The sequence below is a fragment of the Pinus tabuliformis genome, chromosome X (genome assembly GCF_031772625.1).
Source record: "Pinus tabuliformis cultivar Carrire ecotype Pingquan chromosome X, CPIR1, whole genome shotgun sequence".
In the NCBI taxonomy this organism is placed as follows: domain Eukaryota; kingdom Viridiplantae; phylum Streptophyta; class Pinopsida; order Pinales; family Pinaceae; genus Pinus; species Pinus tabuliformis.
Genome location: NC_142308.1, coordinates 1,235,310,022 through 1,235,329,988, shown reverse-complemented (window position 1 = coordinate 1,235,329,988; position 19,967 = coordinate 1,235,310,022). Strand labels below are relative to the sequence as shown.

The following is a 19,967-nucleotide window of genomic DNA, read 5'->3' as shown; positions in this document are numbered from 1 at the left end:
ATTTGATTGGATCTGCTTCTAAAATGGCTGCAACTGTGGATGATATGACCATGGATGTTGTTCAGAGGCTGCACATGTTCGAAGATGAGTTCATTTTGGTGGATGAAGAGGAACTTGGACGCATACTTTACAAGGCTCCTTGTGATGGAAAGTGGGGAGAGCATGAATCAGATTACCTTCTTTTCATTGTTCAGGATGTTGCCTTGCATCCCAATCCAGAAAAGGTTGTTAAGTACCTAAAAAAAGAGAAATTGAAGGAGTTCATAAGGAAAGAAAAAAAGTGATGTATCAAATGCTTTCTCTAGCTCTGTAAATTCAACGTCTGTGGTGTAATATGCGTTCTCTGATTATTTTTTCGTATAGAAGTTCAACGTTCACCATGTTCTAGGTGTCATATTAATATCATCGAGCGTTAAAAAAAAATAGAAAACTGATTAAATATTTAAGATTAAATAATACCCGTTCAATTTTGTCAAATATTTTTAACGAGGTTTAACATACCTAGTTAACGCAGCCTAATGGTATCCTCTCCCTGCCTAAATTCTATTTCTAAGTGCGATGTGCTTACCTCGGAAACTGATTTAGAAAATAGCTCTATAAAATTTCATAGGATGTTGTAATCTCATGAATGTGGATAAAATTTCATAGGATGTTGTAATCTCATGAAAGTGGATAAGACCTTGTTATGTCAGGAAAGAAAATAATATAGAACTGCATAAAGTGCAGCGGCATTTACAGTACCAAATAACAGCAATCAAATTATTAAGAAGAAATGCAGGTTCAAGCATGCGTACAAATAAAATAATGAGGAATATGTTAAAATGAAGAAGAATATTCCATATTTAATAGGTTTCTTTTCTTTCTCATATGGTACAGAAGTTTAAAGAACTATTTTGCTTGACTCAGTTTAATTTTCCCATTTACAGGATGGGGAAGAGGCGTTTACATGAGAAAATTAATCAACTTTTTAAATGTCAAATAAAACTAGCATATAATGTAGTGATAGAAATTGTGGATGAAAGAAATGCTGGTTGTACTCATATTAGATTTGGGGTGATATCGAAATTGTTGGCAAGCTATTATTGGTTATATATATGATTAAGGTAACGCAAAGTAAATGTTATTTAGGTTTGGCATATTAATAATAAATTTGTGCTTAAGGTAATGAATTATTTTAAAAGATTTAATTCTATAATCAAGGAGGGTTAATCAATTATATAAAAGATAATGTAAATGTAAAAAGGAAATGAGATAAAATGATAAGAAAAAATTAAATATGAAAAAACGCAAGAGGAGAAGAGGTTGATGAACGGGAGATAAAAAGTCATGTTTGTTTCCATTCTCTTAATTATTTCCATTATTTTTATTAGCAAAGGAAATTGAAATTGAATTTTCCATTTTCTTAAAAATAGAGAAAGATGCATATGAACATAGTGTTATAATCATTATAAGGGTAAAAACAATTTTTTTTTCCTTTTCCATAATATTCGGGGCATATCTACTTTCCTTGAGAGCAAGATACTTCCTTTGCTCTATCACAGGTATGTAAATGTTGTTGTTGCTTAACTAAATCTTTAAACAATGGACCAAAATCAAGATAAACTCAAGTGGTCAAGAGACCTCATTGGAAGAAAGGCATTATGCCTTAGATAATGAGAAAAATGGTGCACAACCCCAAAAACGAATAGAATCATAAAAAGCACGCTAATTGCTACAGAAGATGCAAGGCATGAAAATATAGGTTTTCCTATCGGGTAGCGTACTATCAAGGCAACCACGTCTTGGTCCCTCCACACCCCAGTCCAGATCTTGGAAGCTTCCCGAGCATCTCAATTCCCTCTGCGAACACCACTCCCATGCCCATGTGCAAATGAGGCTCTATGTGGCAGTGGAATGCCCACGCTCCTGCATTGTCCGCCACGAATCTGATGGCCCTCCACCCGTATGGGAACACAACAACCGTGTTTTGCAAGGCCAGATTACGGAGATTGAACTTCCCAACGCCTTGGCTTGGATTGAAAGCTCCATGCCATAGGCGAGCACCCAGAAATCGTGGCCATGGAGGTGTCATGGATGTATGTCGCTGCTGTTAGGCGTCAAGACGTTGGCGTTCTGCAGAACAACATCGACGGTGGCGTTGAAATTAAGGGAGTAGACGGAGTTCCCTGTGACCGAGTTGGGATTTGACGGGGATCTCATAATGTCATAACCGTTAGAAGAATATGTTTCCGGGGCTGCTCGATGGTCGAAGGCGTTGCTCAGCTTGTATTTGAAGGCCGCCAAGTATGGAGTGACGGGCAGGACGAGAGAAACGTTGTTGATTGCCCATTTGGTGTAGCCATTGATGTAGTTGTTGATTGCCCATTTGGTGTAGCCATCGATGTAGTTCTGGGTATTTAAAAGTACAATCGTGCGATCAGATTTGGGCGGAACGCGGGGGACGAAACCGTGTCGGGCCACGATTTTCTTTGCGAGGGCCTTGCTATAGGCGAAGTCATTCCATGCGGGGCTCGCGGGTGGGGCAGTGGAGGGCCAGGTGGTACCCTGATTGAGGATGTAGTTGAAAATGGTCAAACCCGGCGGTGTGTTGGGCATAGGTACCAAGTTCGAATTTGGGTTCGGATTCGGATTCGGATTCGAATTCGATTTGTTAAAAATTCGAATAAAAATGGTTTAATTAGAAAAAAATTCCACAGTACACATCTTAATTTTATTTTATTCATTATTTTTTCAATTTATTTTAAATTATTAATCATACAAAACTTTTATATCTTTTAAAAAAACTTACTTTTAAAATATATTCCTAATTCAAACATTTATTTATTTAAAATATTCATAATAATAAATACAAATACATTTAACAAATATATAATAACTTACCAAATTTATCACTAGTTTTAAAATTACCTCACAAATTCTTCACAGCGTAACAAATGCTTTTGTTACCTATTTTCTAGACTGTTAAGTGGTAAATTGGTAAACTTCCACATTTTACTATGCTTTTTAAATTTTCACATTCCTAATTGATTTTTAAACTTGTAAATTTCCCATTTCACTTTGCGTTTTAATGTTCTTTCCTTATGGTTGGACTCCATATAAGTCCCAAGCTTCATAAATTAAATAGGATGCCACAGCCATCAAAAAACAAGTAATGATGCAAAGTCTTGGCAGAAGTGCTGGAAGATTGTTTGATGTTGAGATTGTACTACACGGACCACAGCTTGTGAGCATTGATCTAGTTCACTTTTAAGCTGCAATTTTGCCCAATTGACAACTTCAAAGCTAGCACTGCACTTTTGTTGAATGAAAGCTCCTGGATGGAGGAGAGATTATTAATGTCTGATTTTAGCAAAGGTTTATATGAAGTTGGAGATCTACTTCCGGAAGATCTCACAACAATCCACTCACCATGTGGGCTTGTGATCCAATCCAGCTTGTTAGCAACATCTTTAAATTTACAAGCTATGGCCAGTGCCATCACTCTGTCCTTGGGAGGTCTTGAGCATTGCCTAACTGACCTATTCACCTCTGCATTGCGTTCCCCTATTAGGCTTGGTATGCTGAGTGATAGAATGGGAGAAAGCACTACATTGGTCCACCTCTTTTCTGAATCTCTCCAAAAGCATTTCTCCAAGAAATCTCAGATCTAAGGTGAAAGCATCTCAAGCAGCTTCTCCGTGCATCCATGATCTCAACCTGTTGATAGTTCTTATTGAATGAACAATTGTCCGTCTGGGTAAACTATGTGACCTTTATCAATTAGACCTGAGAAACTATTAAACCAAAGCATACATAACACACAACAGATTTATACTTAGAGACTTAGATCGCAAAAGTAGAGAATAATTTACAGAGACAGACAAATGGAGAAACAACAAGATTACTCAGTTAGAAACAGCGAAATAGATAAAACAATCACTCGAGAACAGAAATCACTTTGCATTACACAACAGGATTGGGCCTTAGCTTGCTTTTCTTGGCCAGAGAAATTACAAATTTATAGAGGCAGAAGAAGGATCTAGAATCCTGTATGTGATTCAGATGGAGATCTGGAATGATCTAGAAACTAATGGCAGTGTTGAAGAATCTAGAATCCTGCATGTGATTCTAGAAACTACTCGCGGTGTAGAAGAATCTAGAATCTTGCATGTGATTCATGAATTTGGTTACACGCTTAACATTCTCCCACTCGAAGCCAAATAGTAGTCATCAAGTCACACCGAGTCCTACCATGCCTCTACATAACTCATTTTTATTTCGTGGTAGGATCTTAGTGAGCATATTAGTAGGGTTCCTATCTATATTGATCTTTTCTAGGGATAACTGTTCTTCCTCCAACACATGTCGGATCCATTGGTACCTTAAGTCAATGTGCTTGGTTTTTGAATGAAATGTTGGGTTTTTCGCCAAACGAATGGCACTCTAACTATCACAATATAACACATATTTGTCCTGCTTTATTCCTATCTCTCCTAGGAATCGCTACATCCACAACATCTCTTTACAAGCTTTTGTTGCAATTATGTATTCTGCTTCTGTTGTAGAGAGGGCTATTATTCTTTGTAGCCTTGACACCCAAGATACTGTTGCACTTGCAAATGTATACAAATAACTTGTAATGGACTTTTTGGTATCCATATCTCCAACCATATCCACATCTGTAAATCTTTCAAGCACAACCTCATCATGACCAAAACATAAATAATAATGACTAGTACCCTTGAGATACCTCAAAATCCATTTTACTACTTGCCAATGATGTTTGCTTGGATTGGCAAGGAATCTACTCACTATTCCCACTAAATATACAATGTCTGGTCGTGTGCATACCATGGCATACATCAAACTGCCAACTGTTGAAGCATAAGGACTCTTACTCATCTCTTCTTTCTCCTTGTCATCACTAGGACATAATTCAATACTCAGCTTGAAGTGGCTTGCAAGGGGTGTACCAACTGGCTTGGCATCCTTCATATTAAACCTGTCAAGCACCTTCTTGATATATTTTTCTTGCGAAAGCCACAACCTTTTGTTTTTCCTGTCACGCATAATTCGCATGCCTAATATCTATTGTGTTGGTCCCAAATCCTTCATTGCAAATTTGCTACCCAAATATTTTTTCAACCTATTAATCTTATTCTTATCATGTCCAACAATTAACATGTCATCCACATATAACAATAATATGATATACTTTCCTTGATCATACCTCTTGATATAGACACAATGGTCAGCTTCCAACCTCTGAAAACCATGTTCCAACATGAATGAATCAAATTTCTTGTACCATTGTCGAGGTGCCTATTTCAACCCATAGAAACTCTTCATCAACCTACAAACAAGGCTTTCTTTACCTTTTTCTATGAAGCCTTTTGGATGCTCTGTATAAATTTCTTCCTCCAATTCACCATGAAGGAATGCAGTTTTTACATCTAGCTGTTCAAATTCTAGGTCTAAAGCAGCAACTAGACCAAGAATGACTCTAATGGATGACATTTTAACAACAGGTGAGAAAATTTCAGTGAAGTCAATACCTTCTTTTTGGGAAAAACTTTTCACCACTAGCCTTGCTTTATACCTTTCCTTCTTTTCGTCACCTTCATGCTTAATCTTGTACACCCATTTGTTTTGTAGAGCCTTTCTACCTTCTGGGAGGTTTACCAACTCCCAAGTTTTATTTTCCTGCAAAGAGTTCATTTCTTCTCCCATTGCTTTTTTCCATTCTTTACTGTGCTTGCCTTTACAAGCTTCTTGAAAATAATTAGGTTCACCTTCATCAGTTAACAAAATATAGTTTGAAGGAGGATACCTTTGTGAAGGCTTATGAGGCCTAGAAGATCTGCGAACCAACTGTGGTGGTGCATTATCAGGTTGAATCTCCTGTAAAGGTTCTTGCAAGATTTCTTGTTGTTCATCATTTTCCACTTATTGTTCTTCATGCTCTTGAATTTGCTGTTCATTTTCTTGTATTGGTGGTATGTTTTCCTGCAGCTCTTCAAACCTGTCAATAACCTTCTTGACCTCCAACTCACCTACAATCCTTTTGAACATTTCTGACTCATTAAATATAACATCCCTGCTTCTAATAATTTTATGTTTGACTGGATCCTATAGACGATAACCAAAATCTTCATCCACATATCCCAAAAAAATGCATTTCATAGATTTATCATCTAGCTTAGTTCTATTTTCTTTGGGAATATGTACGAATGCTTCACATCCAAAGATTTTCAAGTGAGAATAATTCAACTTCTTACTAGTCCAAACTTCTTCAGGGATACCGCCATCCAAGGTTGTAGTTGGAGATCTATTTATGAGGTAGAAAGCGGTCCTGACTGCTTCAGCCCAAAAATTCTTCTCCAAACCGGAATTGGACAACATACTTCGCACCTTTTCCATAATGGTGCGATTCATCCTTTCTGCGACACCATTCTGTTGAGGAGTACTAGGCACAGTCTTCTCATGCTTTATGCCAAACCTGTTACAATATTCCTTAAATGCATTTGAGCAATATTCTCCACCATTATTTGTTCTTAAACACTTCATCAATTTGTTAGTCTCTCTTTCAACAACAACGTGGAAATTTTGAAATATTCGAAACACTTCACTTTTATTTTTCATAGGATATGCCCAAATCTTCCCAGATGCATCATCTATAAATTTTACAAAATATGATGTTCCTCCTAATGATTTGATGTTAATAGGTCCAAACACATTTGAGTGTACCAATTCTAACACATTTTTCTTTCTGTCATGGCCACCTCTAAGGAATGAAACCCTTCTTTGTCTACCATATATACAATGCTCACAAAAATCAAGATTGTAGAATTTCAAACCTGACAATAATTTTTTACCAACAAGGATTTTTAAGCCCTTCTCGCTCATGTGACCCAAACACTTATGCCACAGATCTGCTGAATTTCCTTCTTTTGTGACAACAGCCAAATCTGATTTTTCTATCAGTGTTTTCAATGTGTATAATGTTCCTATCTGGGTCCTTTGGCTACGACAAACGCACTTTTTCTAATTTTCTAGCCTCCTTTTCCAAAGCTTGTCGAATAGCCTTCATCATCCAGCCGTCCCATAGAGATTAAATTCATGCGCATTTCTGGTAGATGCCTGACCTGTTTCAACAATATATCTTGTCCATCTTTCATCTTGACCTGGATATCTCCCACTCCAACAATACTGTAAAATTGATTATTCCCCAAATGCACTCTACCGTAATCACCATGATTATATGAAACAAAACTACCTTTGCATGGGGTTACATGGTGAGATGCCCCAGAGTCAAGGATCCAATCAAAGTTACTGCTAGATGTATATACACATGCATCCTCTACTAAAATAGTAAACAACACATCACCATCTGTGGCTATAGCAGTAGTCTCACCTTCATTTGTGCCAGATGACTTTTGATTTGTACTGGACGATCTCTGATCCTTTTGTCCTTTCTTCCAAAATCGACATTCTTCTTCGTGTGCCCGGGTTTGCCACAATGAAAGCAGATGATTCCGCCTCTCCTTGATTTTCATCGACCTCTCGATCTTGATCGCCCTTGTTGGCCTCGATCCATTTTCCTACCACGATCAGCTACAGCTAGAGCCTCTCCTCCTTTGTTTTCCACAATTGACTTGCGTCGCAGCTCCTCATTCATTAAATTGCTATTGACATCATCAAACTTCAGGGACCCTGTAGTTGCTGAAGTGCTCAGAGCTACAATTAAATTTTCTCAGCTGTCTAGCATAGAACACATTAGCAAAATAGCTCTAATTTCATCATCTAAAATGATTTTAACAGAAGCAAGCTAATTAGTAATAATATTAAATGCATTCAAGTACTCAGCAACTGAAGCACCCTCCTTCATTTTGAGATTATAAAGCTTCTTCATCAAGAACACTTTGTTTGATGCCATGTTCTTCTCATATAAATCATGGAGCTTCTTCCATAATCCTTCTGTCGTCTTTTTTTCGAACACATTGAAATATACATTCTTTGCTAAATATTGGCGGATTGTTGCAATCGCCTTTTATATAGCATATTCCACTCTTTATTTGTCATCGATGAAGGTTTCTTTGTTGTGCCCTCAATCGGCAAACACTGATCCTTTAAAATCAGTATATCCTCCATCTGTGATTTGCATAGGGAAAAATTAGCCACGCTCAACTTCTCCATATCTGTAATTGTTGTCTCCATTTTCAATCAAATTCACACCGCAAAACACAAAAACTCCACTCAAAAATAAAACTTTAATTATTACTCTTTAAAATTTAGTGATAATGACCTTCCTCCTTTTAAAATACCATTTTCAAAATTCCTGCTCCTTTTTAAAATATACTTTTTAAAATTCCAACATATAATTATATATGTTTCATAATAAATATAAAAACATATATAATTTTTTAACCTTTTCACATTTCACATATACATATGTTGGTTTGAGAAAAAACTTGACGTATACATGCAAGCTTGATGTAAAAAAAACTTACGAACACGATGTTTCAACTCCATATTCCACGGATCTCCACGTTTCAAACTCCAGCGACACGTTTCAACATAGGTCCACGACCTTGTTTCAACATAGGTTCATGACCTTGTTTTTCTTGCAGCCACTATCTTTTAGTTCCAACTTTCCTCAGCTATTCCTTGGACAGATCCTTCAACGGCTCTAGGGGTAACAACCAATGTTTTAACAAACGCTGCTAGAGTAAGGCAATGGCACTAAGCAGCTTGCACAGTGGATATTCAACTCTAGCTCTAATACCAGTTGTTAGACCAGAGCATACATAATACACAACAGATTTATACTCAAAGACTTAAACGGCAAAAGCAGAGAATAATTTACAGAGACAGAGGCAATGGCACTAAGCGGCTTGCACAGTAGATATTCAACTCTAACTTTGATACTAGTTGTTAGACCAGAGCATACATAACACAAAACATATTTATACTGAAAGCCTTAGACGGCAAAAGCAGAAAATGATTTACAGAGACAGACAAATGCAGAAACAACAAGATTACTCAGTTAGAAACACCGGAATAGATAAAACAATCACTGGAGAATAGAAATCACTTTACATTACATAACAGGCTTGGGCTTTGGCTTGCTTTCCTTGGTCAGAGAAATTACAAATTTATAGAGACAGAAAAATAATCTAGAATCCTATATGTGATTAAGATGGAGATATGGAATGATCTAGAAATTAATGGCGGTGTTGAAGAATCTAGAATCCTGCATGTGATTCTAGAAACCACTGGCGGTGTAAAAGAATCTAGAATCCTTAATGTGATTCATGAATTTGACTTCACATTTAACAGAAACGAATCAAATTTGGACAAATAATATGGTATTCGTACCAAATCCACAAATTATCATACTTTTTTGCCCAATTCAGGCGAATTTGGTAACTATGCTGTTGGGACGTCGCCCTCTCACATTCAAGGCTGTCCAGTAGTTCTTGGACGGATCCTTAACCAGAAAAAATATGTCTGACCTGAATAGATGTCCACGTTCTCCACCACAAGGGGTTCGATGTAGTTTCCGCCCGCTTCCATTAACAACATGTTGTGTCCCTACACCATAGAAGAGCAATTACATTAAATTTGAATTTCGATTTCATATTTTCTTCTCGTTTCTGCAAGGGGGTTTCAATAATAATATTTTCTCGTCGTTTCAAGGGGGTTCTACAATAATATATGGAGACCTCTATAATGAAATTGAGCGACGACAGAGCCGTGACGCTGGCAATGCGCACACGATATGTCTTCCCCGCTTCCACTGCGAGAACGAATGGCGGGCACCGCTGATTTGTGTTGTTACAATTAGCGCTGCAATTGTAGCGTCCGCGCCCTTCGATTAGCAAAGACTGTGTACACCACCAATTGTTTCACGTGAGATCAATGGGCAGATTGTTCTTACGGTACCTCCATGCACAAAGAAACAAACATCTACCATGTCAATTGATTCTTCTATTCGTTTAATAGTAGAACGGGGAGAGTGATAGATAAATAGGGAAGGACGTCAACCCTGGTTTATTATATTTTTTTGTGGTTTGAAATTAAAAATGAAGTGTATGTGATAATATCTTGTTCTTTAACAATGATGTATTGTAAGCACAGGTGAGGCCATATGAGCGAGGCGAACTTAAATCCTTTCTGGTTAAACAATATAAACATATCTAAGATGTAATGTACTACTAGCCTCAACAGAAATAGTGTTGCATTATAACATGAAGAATAAGCTAAGCATATTCGCTAAAGGTAATTATCTAGTTATATTTATTGTAAAAGGGAATTTAATGATTTATTTTAAAAATCATCACCCGATGCAATGAGTGCTAAGTGAACTATTCAAAAATCATGAGAAATTAGTCAGTTACGACTACCTCTCATGGAAATGGTCATACATGAATGACTTACTTAACGCAGTTGAATCCCAAAATGATATCTAATATAATGCACTGCGTAAACCCCCATACTTAAATTCAAAAAGAGTCAAGGGATCTCTACTTGAATGGTTCATGAGGCACAATACTTGCTAAGGTTTTGCAAATGGGGTAGCAAGCTAAGTGGGCTTGATTGTGGGGAAAACTCCACAGTTAAGCGCGCTTGAGCCAGAGGAGTTCTGGGATGGGTGACCTCCTGGGAAGTCCTGGTTACCGGGTGCAAGCCCCGGAAGTGATGATTGATGCTATGTGATTCATTTCACTAGTTTCAATCCCACTTCTTCACCCCTGTGAGCATCACCCGATGCAATGAGTGCTAAGTGAACTATTCAAAAATCATGAGAAATTAGTCAGTTACGACTACCTCTCATGGAAATGGTCATACATGAATGACTTACTTAACGCAGTTGAATCCCAAAATGATATCTAATATAATGCACTGCGTAAACCCCCATACTTAAATTCAAAAAGAGTCAAGGGATCTCTACTTGAATGGTTCATGAGGCACAATACTTGCTAAGGTTTTGCAAATGGGGTAGCAAGCTAAGTGGGCTTGATTGTGGGGAAAACTCCACAGTTAAGCGCGCTTGAGCCAGAGGAGTTCTGGGATGGGTGACCTCCTGGGAAGTCCTGGTTACCGGGTGCAAGCCCCGGAAGTGATGATTGATGCTATGTGATTCATTTCACTAGTTTCAATCCCACTTCTTCACCCCTGTGAGCATCACCCGATGCAATGAGTGCTAAGTGAACTATTCAAAAATCATGAGAAATTAGTCAGTTACGACTACCTCTCATGGAAATGGTCATACATGAATGACTTACTTAACGCAGTTGAATCCCAAAATGATATCTAATATAAAACAAATAAAGTTGGTTTTAAAATAAATTTATATGAATAGTTATAATGATAAATTAAGTATTAATATTATTCTAATAACTCGGTTTATTCCATTCATATATATATATATATATTAACAATACATAATCAAAATTATTATTATATTTTTGACCTCGGAGGGCCGATTCGTGGTCCAAAGAATTGATTCATTTCCGTCAAGAAAGGAGATATATGATTAACCATAGGGGTGTGGTCCAAGAGAGTTCATCGACTTTAACGAGGTGGGTTGTACTCAAAATCTCTGGTGCCCTTCTGGGAGAAGTATAAGAAAATTTCAATAATTTAAATGGTTTATGATTTTAGTAATTAAAAATATTATTAGAATTTGGTTATTAAAAAAAATAACCTAATTTATGATTGATTGATAAAGAATTAATTATATGTTTTAAATTATTATTAAAAAGTAAAATTATATATGATGACATTTTTACTACAAAATAATAATTATATATATATATATATATATATATATATAATAAAAAATATTAAATAATTTTTTTATGTTTTAAAAACATTTAAACACAAAGTCTATTTAGACAGTTCCTATTGAGATAAGTTGGTGATGACTATGTTATTATCTATTATGTAAGCAATGAGATTCAACATATAAACATAAAGATATTGGGGATCTTGAATTTAATTTAAATGATGTTTGAAATGATGAAATAGATTTAATTAAAACAAAAACATAGATACATTTTCATCTATGTAAAATATATTTCATTGATTTTATTATAAAGATGGAAATTGAGTAAAGAAATTCCATATTATTTATTATATTTATATCCCAAACAAATTATATAATAACAAGAGATTTATGAATTAGAGAACAATAGCACGTTTTATATAAAAGTTGATACACTACTAAAATGAAATGTATTGAAGAAGTGAAAAATTGAATAAAATAAATTATTTATAATTTATTAGATAAAATATTTATAACTATTTTAAAAGTACTAAACATAAAATATATAACATTATAAATGAATGAATATATCTATATATATATATATATGAATATTTACATTTATTTAGTAAATAAAAATATGAAAAATAAAATATATAATATAATATATTATAATATAAAACATGAAATTAAAATATATAAAATGATACATATATAAAAAAGATAAAAATATTAACTATATATAAAAAGATATAAATAATTTATGAGGTTGACAATGGCATAAAATTAAAAATATGTTTATTTAGCTTATACAAATATTTTAGAGAGACCATGTGTAAGGTCTTTATAGCATATAATTGACCATATTTGAGTATGAATAAAAGAAACTTAAATCTATTTGTTATATATAGTATTAATATATTTACTTTTATAGGGTTTGAATATAAATGAAAAGGAATTTATAAAATTTGTGTATGGATAAAAACGTCATAATCTTATTTGTTATATACTATTAATATATTCATCTTTTATAAGATTTGAATATGGATAAAAAGGTACTTATTTTATTTATTCCTATTCTTTATTAAAACAACAATGAATGTTTTTACAATGCACTCATTAACAATTAGTCTAAAGATACATAAGTAAATTAATTAAATATTTATAATAGCTTAATTAATTAAATTTTTTATAATATTTTAACTTTTATATAATGTAATTTAATAAAATATATGATAAATAAATGTTTTAGTCGCATTGATAAATGTTTTCTTTTAAATATTTTGTGTGTTTTATAATAAAAAAAATTGACCTGTCTTCTTGCTCCTGACATCTTTAAATCTATATTTATTTTTTCATCTAGTAAAATTATAAAATTATCATTATCACGCAAATTATCAAAAGAAATTTGTATGACAATCACACTTCTGACATTTTTATAAAAAGATAATATTTATGCAGTTATAACAATCACACTTGCATTACACTTGTGTTATGATTGTGCTTGTTCCGGTTGACGTTTTGAAAATAACCACCATCATGAATATGCATGAGTGCGTTACCTGAGGCTCCCCGATCCAGCGAAAAGGTTTCGAATGGAGGCCTGCCATTTGCTCGTAGATGCTAACAATTATATTCAACTCTCCATCGTAGGGAAACGGCTCCTTTTCGCCCTTCCCAACGTCCACTATCAGAAGCCCATACAGACCCGCAGACCGTTGCATTCCGTGGTGCGCATGATAGAAATATGTCCCGGGCTGCGCCGATTAATTCCATATAAATTAGTATACTTTATTACACTACTGAAGAAAAGTTCTATGAAAAATTATGATCACATCCTAATTCATGCGCATTAGACTCGATTATAGACTTTGAAAGGAAAATGAGTTTCTCACTTGAAAAATTACGAGTCATAATCAATTTGATCATACCTTGTCCACAACGAATCTGTAAACGTAAGTCTCCACAAGTTGATTGCGCATTGCGTGACTGAGGCGGTCCCGTCTGACCAAGGCGTTCCTCGCTGCCGACATACAACAATTTGGATTACTTGCATTTCATACGAGGAATATTGAGGGCCATAGGCTTGCACTTCTACTCCGTTAAATTTACAACTTCTCATTCTTCTCTTTTATTGGTAGATTGATAGATTCGATATGGAAGCAGAAAGCTGTCTGAATTGCAGCGTAGTTTTCCTTTTTTGACTTTAGAGCAGCCTTAGCAGGTGACCACAGACCTGTATTCGGTTCTAGAACTCCCATACAACTTTATGTTTTGGATTCGGTGTACACTGATAATGGCCTATACCTATGTTGCCAGGAAACGTGGGTGCGGGGACGGGGACAGTATTTTTGGAAACAAGGTGCATGGGTTCGTCGGGTAATATAATAATATTAAATTTTATAGATTATAAATTTATAATTAATAATATATATGAAATTTGAATTCTTTGGAATCTTTTCTGTGTAACCATGACACTGTGACAGCTATGTGAGAGAGCTCAAGGCTACTACTAAAACTGAAAATTCAAAATATATACTAGGATAAATGCTAGACTCAGCTATTTGGGTGAGAGTTGAAACTTGGGACAGATTTTCTCACACACAAGCTTTAAAGTTTAAAATAACTATGCAGCTTAGGTTCATTTGCAAGGATGGCTATCAAATTTCAATTTGCAAGGATGCCTATCAAATTTCAATGAATCAGGCTGTGGTAGACACAGCCAAGGAGACTGATCATAAGAGTCTCCTGGGGTAGGAAGGGACTCATGAATGTGCAAACAGCTACCTTTTTTTTCCAACTATGGTCATCACCTTATTAATTTAAATAGTAATCACTCCAACGGCAACTAATCACTCCCACAGTCTTGTGGGTGAATTACTTCACTGTGGGATGGTAATATATGGCAGAAACAAAACTCAAGATGGCTGTAGAAGCAATACCCTTTTCTCTACAAAGACGATACAATACAACTAGCTGTTCTAACCATAACCCAATTCCTTCAGCAAGTTTTTTATTTGGTGTTGTTGGTAGATATCAAAGCCCATGGGTTTGTACTAGTCAAAGGGGCTGACGGCACCACTACGCAGTGCTCTCACATACATGATTAAGCCAGGAAGCATTACACGCTTAGTTGAAAACACAGATGAGTCTATGCCCAGGCATAAAACGTTGTAGTCTATGGTCTACATAGTAAAAATCACCAATAAACATGCCCAGGCATAAAACGTTGTAGTCTATGGTCTACATAGTAAAAATCACCAATAAACAGATGAAAGTTTTAAATATTTTCACAAAGCTACAGGCAATATGATATGATATTCTGCTTGTGGGATTGTACACCCATAATGTTCCTTTTATAATATTTAGATATCATAATCATATATGATTTCAGAACACTGTGTCGCTCATAAGTTTTGAAAAACTTATCAGTTTTATCACTGTTGATAAATTTTTACAATGATTCAACGAGTCAACACCCTTGAGCAGCACGTCATGCCCACAGAGCAATGCTAAGGCATGTGAACAAAGACAGTCTTTGGAAACTGTAATCTTTGGAAATGATGGCAGAAAATTTCCTTGAGAAACATTCGATGGAAAACATTGCAATTAAAAATTAGATGAAAAATTTCCAGCTGAATGTTACGTGTCTATAGGCATGGGTTTTTCGTAGCCCTGGGTGTTCGTGATCACTTAAAACTTAAAACTTAAAACAGAGAACACGGGTCTACAGAGAACTTGTAAATACCACGATCCACTGCCGTTGAAGCTGCTCTGTCCACTGCCGCTGAAGCTGCCCACTGCCCACTGCTGCTGAAGTTGCCCACTGCTGCCGGAAATGGTAAACGGGGACGGCTCAAGCCTCAAATCAGTGATCACGGTGTTTGTTCTTCAGACTTTTGGTATGTCGCGGTGCTCTGCCGCCAAGAATAATCAGTATCACGTATCACGGTATCAGACTTCAGTCTATCAGATATTTCATATTTTCCTTTAAGATTTAGGGTTTTTTAAGTTTAGTTTACCTTTGTTATAAGTTATTTAACTTATTTTTTAAATTTCAATAAAAAAAATTATTTGAAAATTAAATTTTTAATATAGTTTTTTTATGAAGAACCCAAAGAACCCGAAGAACCCAAAAAACCCAACCTGAAGAACCCAAAGAACCCAAACACCCGAAGAACCCAAGAACCCGTTAAAGGAAAAGAACCCAAATTTTTTTTTTGAAGAACCCGGTTCTTCTGGGTTCGTCTGAGAAGAACCCGTACCCGAATCCGGTACTTAGGTGTGGGAACCCGGGACGGGTTCAAGAACCCCACCCCGGGTGCGAGTACCCGTGCAACAAAGGCCTATACACAGCACCGTCAATTTTATTGATAGAATGGAGAATATTCGATTGAGAGTAATGTGGAAGTTTCTTTGATCGGTGGCCCGGTAGACCGATGAGATTTCCACCTAAAAAAATAGAAAAGATTGAAACTGATCTTCGTTAATTTCATTTTTATTTATCATGCGTACAAAAAGCCAAAATTTGATTATATATATACTATGCATTAATTTTATGTTGTGGATAGAATGGTTATCAGATTTCAATAACCTATTTCTTACAACTATATAATTTAAAATTTCACAACAAATTTAGTTATATATATTTTAATAATGTTTTTCAAAAAATAAATTAATAACTTTTTTTACGATAAACTTTTTAATACAAATTAACGGTGTAATCGACTATTGTATGTAAATCGAAAACTTTAAAAAATATTTAAATATATTATGAATTTTTTTATGGTTAAAGTTTAATAATTTTGGTGCAAAACACTTATTACATTTGTTAATGATCATGATGATGGTGATGATTAACATCTACTAAGATCAATGTGGTTTATTGGACTTCAAGAAAAAAAGTAATTTAATTGTAATTTTTTAGAATTTTATTTCTATGTTGAAAAAGAACGGAAAGAAGCCCACCAAGATCATATAGTTGGGCTCTCTTAACAAGTCCAAAGGTTTGGAAGTGTGACATATGTTAGGGAAATGAGAGTGGATGTGAATAAGGGTCGCACAATCTAAAAGAAAGTGTTTTTCATCCTCCACCCTCATAGTATCACAACGTTGACAAATTCTATCGTCCCAAGGAGTCTTAGGAGTAGACCACCACCTGGTTTCATTTTGAAGCTCATGATAATTAGTTCTAATCTTAACAATGTTCAGGTCGAACAATCTAAAAGAAAGTGTTTTTCATCCTCCACCCTCATAGTATCACAACACTAACAAATTCTATCGTCCCAAGGAGTCTTGGGAGTAGACCACCACCTAGTTTTGCTTCGAAGCTCATGAGAATTAGTTCTAATCTTAGCAATTTTCATCTTCTTCTTCGAGTTGGTCAAAATAGAAAGTTAATTCTCAAGGATGGCATTGATCACCTCCTTATAATATCTTAGCTTCCTTTTACCCTCCAGCTCCTTATTATCCTATCGCTTATCCTTAAATTCGGAGGTGATAGTCTCTTTAACTCTATCCTTGCTTCCAAGGATGATCTCCTCATTTATCTCATTTATCCCCCAATTTTTGAGCCAAGAATGGACATCCTTATGCCATCCATGTTTGAAGTGAAGGTGGGGACTAAAGTTAAAGCAATTTTAGGAAGCCTCTTTGATTCCATGTTGTAAAACTTATTCTTATATATTAGATACTTAATTATAGCCCTTCTTTCAATAAGGGAGATACCAATTTCGATCATGAGGATAGGATAGGGGGTATTTCCCTTGATCTTAAGATTATAGGTTATTAATTGCTTTTGAATCATCTCAATCTTTCTCCATGACTCTTTGGATATACTGCAACCCCATACTTCACAACCGTATAGGACAACAGGGGTGACGAGGGTCTTAAAGAGGAACCTTTTTTCACTCCAAATACAAAGATCGAAAACCTTACAATTTTTTTCAAACTCATAATAAGCTTTCCAACCTCTAATAATCCTTTTCTCAATGTTGTAATTACAGTTGAGCTGATAAAGAATGTCAATACCCAAATATTTATAAGATATGTATATTTATATTTCTCAAATTTCTTAGATTATCTTAGAAGTATGTATAAACTTCTCGGTTCATTAGGCCTATTTTGATGGAACCTCACATGATGATGGTGCATGTGGAGGTGGGTTGGTTCTCTATCTTCATGAACATTAGTTTTTCAAACCTCTGGTTGGTTTGGGTAAGTGTACAAATAACTATGGAGAGATAATCTCCTTAAAATGATTCATTTATTTTTCCATCAAAAATGAATGCCACACACTACAAAGATTTTGTGATTCTATGAACCTTATAAATTGATCTATGAATGTTATAAATTAATTCAATGAATGACAAATATTCCAAAATCACACACATTCTAGAGGAGATTCTTCACCTAAAGCTATCTTTTGACCACATCTCATGTATCCATATCTACAAACAAAGGAAGACAAGACAACAGTGGACTCATTGTGGAAGGCACGCTATGAGTAAGCTATAGGAACTTGGAAGTTTTCAGAACAATTAGGTGAATAGGTATATGGATATTTTCATCATGCTTTCATGACTTAATGTCGAGAAACATAATCAACAACACAATTAACACTATCATGTTTATTAACTATCATAATTTTTTTATGATATACTCTTGTTTAGACTTTTTTTTTTTGAGTAAGACTAATTCTATTAACAAAGTAGAGAAATATAATTACATGGGGGCCAAAGTCAAGACTCTGCTCTGATGAGAGGCAGAGTTGTCAAGAGAAAACAGATGAGAAGACAGAATTCAGCTCCAGCGCAGGGGACCAGGATGATACTCTCTTGGTACTTCATAGTTAACAAAAACATCAAAAAAAAAAACACAGGAAATCCACAACACAGTTTACATAGCAAACTAGCCCAGAGATAGACGAAGCATAACCAAAAAACGAAGCCGAGGGAAGCACGCTAGTCATCTTGTGGTTCTTCCATGATACGGCACCATCCATATTCAGTCATATCCTTAGCTTGAACCTCGTGCTAATCAGAGAGACTAGGGTCAACCGGCATCATCTCTGCATCCTGAGCGCTGCAACCCGAAACATTCAAATCCTACTGAGGCGCATTTCCAATTCCCAGCTGGATGGAAGGAGAAGGAACAGAGACTGCCCCCGAACCTCCCGGATGAGAATCAGAGTCCTCCAACTGAGTAGTCTCATGGAATGCCACTGTAATGTGAGCCGTAATCCTAGGCCGATGCAGGGAGCTATTAAAAGAGAAAATTGCTGAGCCAGACGAAGAAGGAGGCCCAGGGTGGTGTCTGGAGGCACGGAGCCGCCCTCTCCCACTGCGCGTGCTGGGGTAGCGACCGGCAAACAGCTCACTGGAGAGGGAAGGCGAGTCAGAGGACGAGCTTGTTGGCGCGTGCCGGGGCTGGCCTCTTCGGCACCCCATTCTTTGGCGAAGTCGAGGCATCTGAGAGGGGGCAGCAGTGAGATGCCGGACAGGCAGAGCAGCTGTGATGCAAGCGGAGCAACAAAGACACCGAGACCAGGAAGGGAGCCTGCGGATACCCCTAGCCGGCAAAACCAAATTGACCACTAATTGATTCTCTCCAGAAAACGTTCGGGCGACCTTAGGATAGACAGGGCCTATCTCCCGCCACCCTGAATCATAAACGAGGCCTGAGACCAGATACTTTAGCGTTGGGACAGAGGCTATGAAAAACCAACTTAAAACCCACCACCCGAAGCCAGAGACAAGACTTGAGACCGGATAATGAAATGTCAAGACAAAGACCACCAAACAGCAGCTCAGAACCCAGCAGAGGAACGAGAGGAGCAGCATGAACCGCTCCAGAAGGGCCAAGCCGAGCTCCAGATAGACTTTCCCCTTCAAATGCCGAGAGACCTCAAAAATAACAGAGCTGACCTCAAACAGACTAGAAATCGAAATAAGTCCAGAGGCAAGGGAATGAACCAAGTGAAACGGCCCGAATGACTTCATCACGAACCTAAAATAGAGCCTGGCCTTAACCCATTCTCGCATGCCTCGAGATGCCTCTACCATTATTGTAGCTTTCAAGAACGCTGCCATCTTTTACAGGTCTAAGCGTGTGGAGGGAGGAGTCATCACGGTTGACAGGAAATATGAACCAGAGCCACTGGAATGTGAGTTGTTTAACCATAAACTGTGTGCATGCCAAGCGCTCACCAGCTTACAAG

The 19,967-nt window shown here is 36.3% G+C and overlaps 1 pseudogene; it reads right to left on the bottom strand.

Moving 5' to 3' along the window:
- Positions 1 to 1,765: 1,765 nt before the first annotated feature.
- Positions 1,766 to 18,752, bottom strand: LOC149144413 (L-ascorbate oxidase-like; annotated as a pseudogene).
- Between the last annotated feature and the right edge of the window lie 1,215 nt (positions 18,753 to 19,967).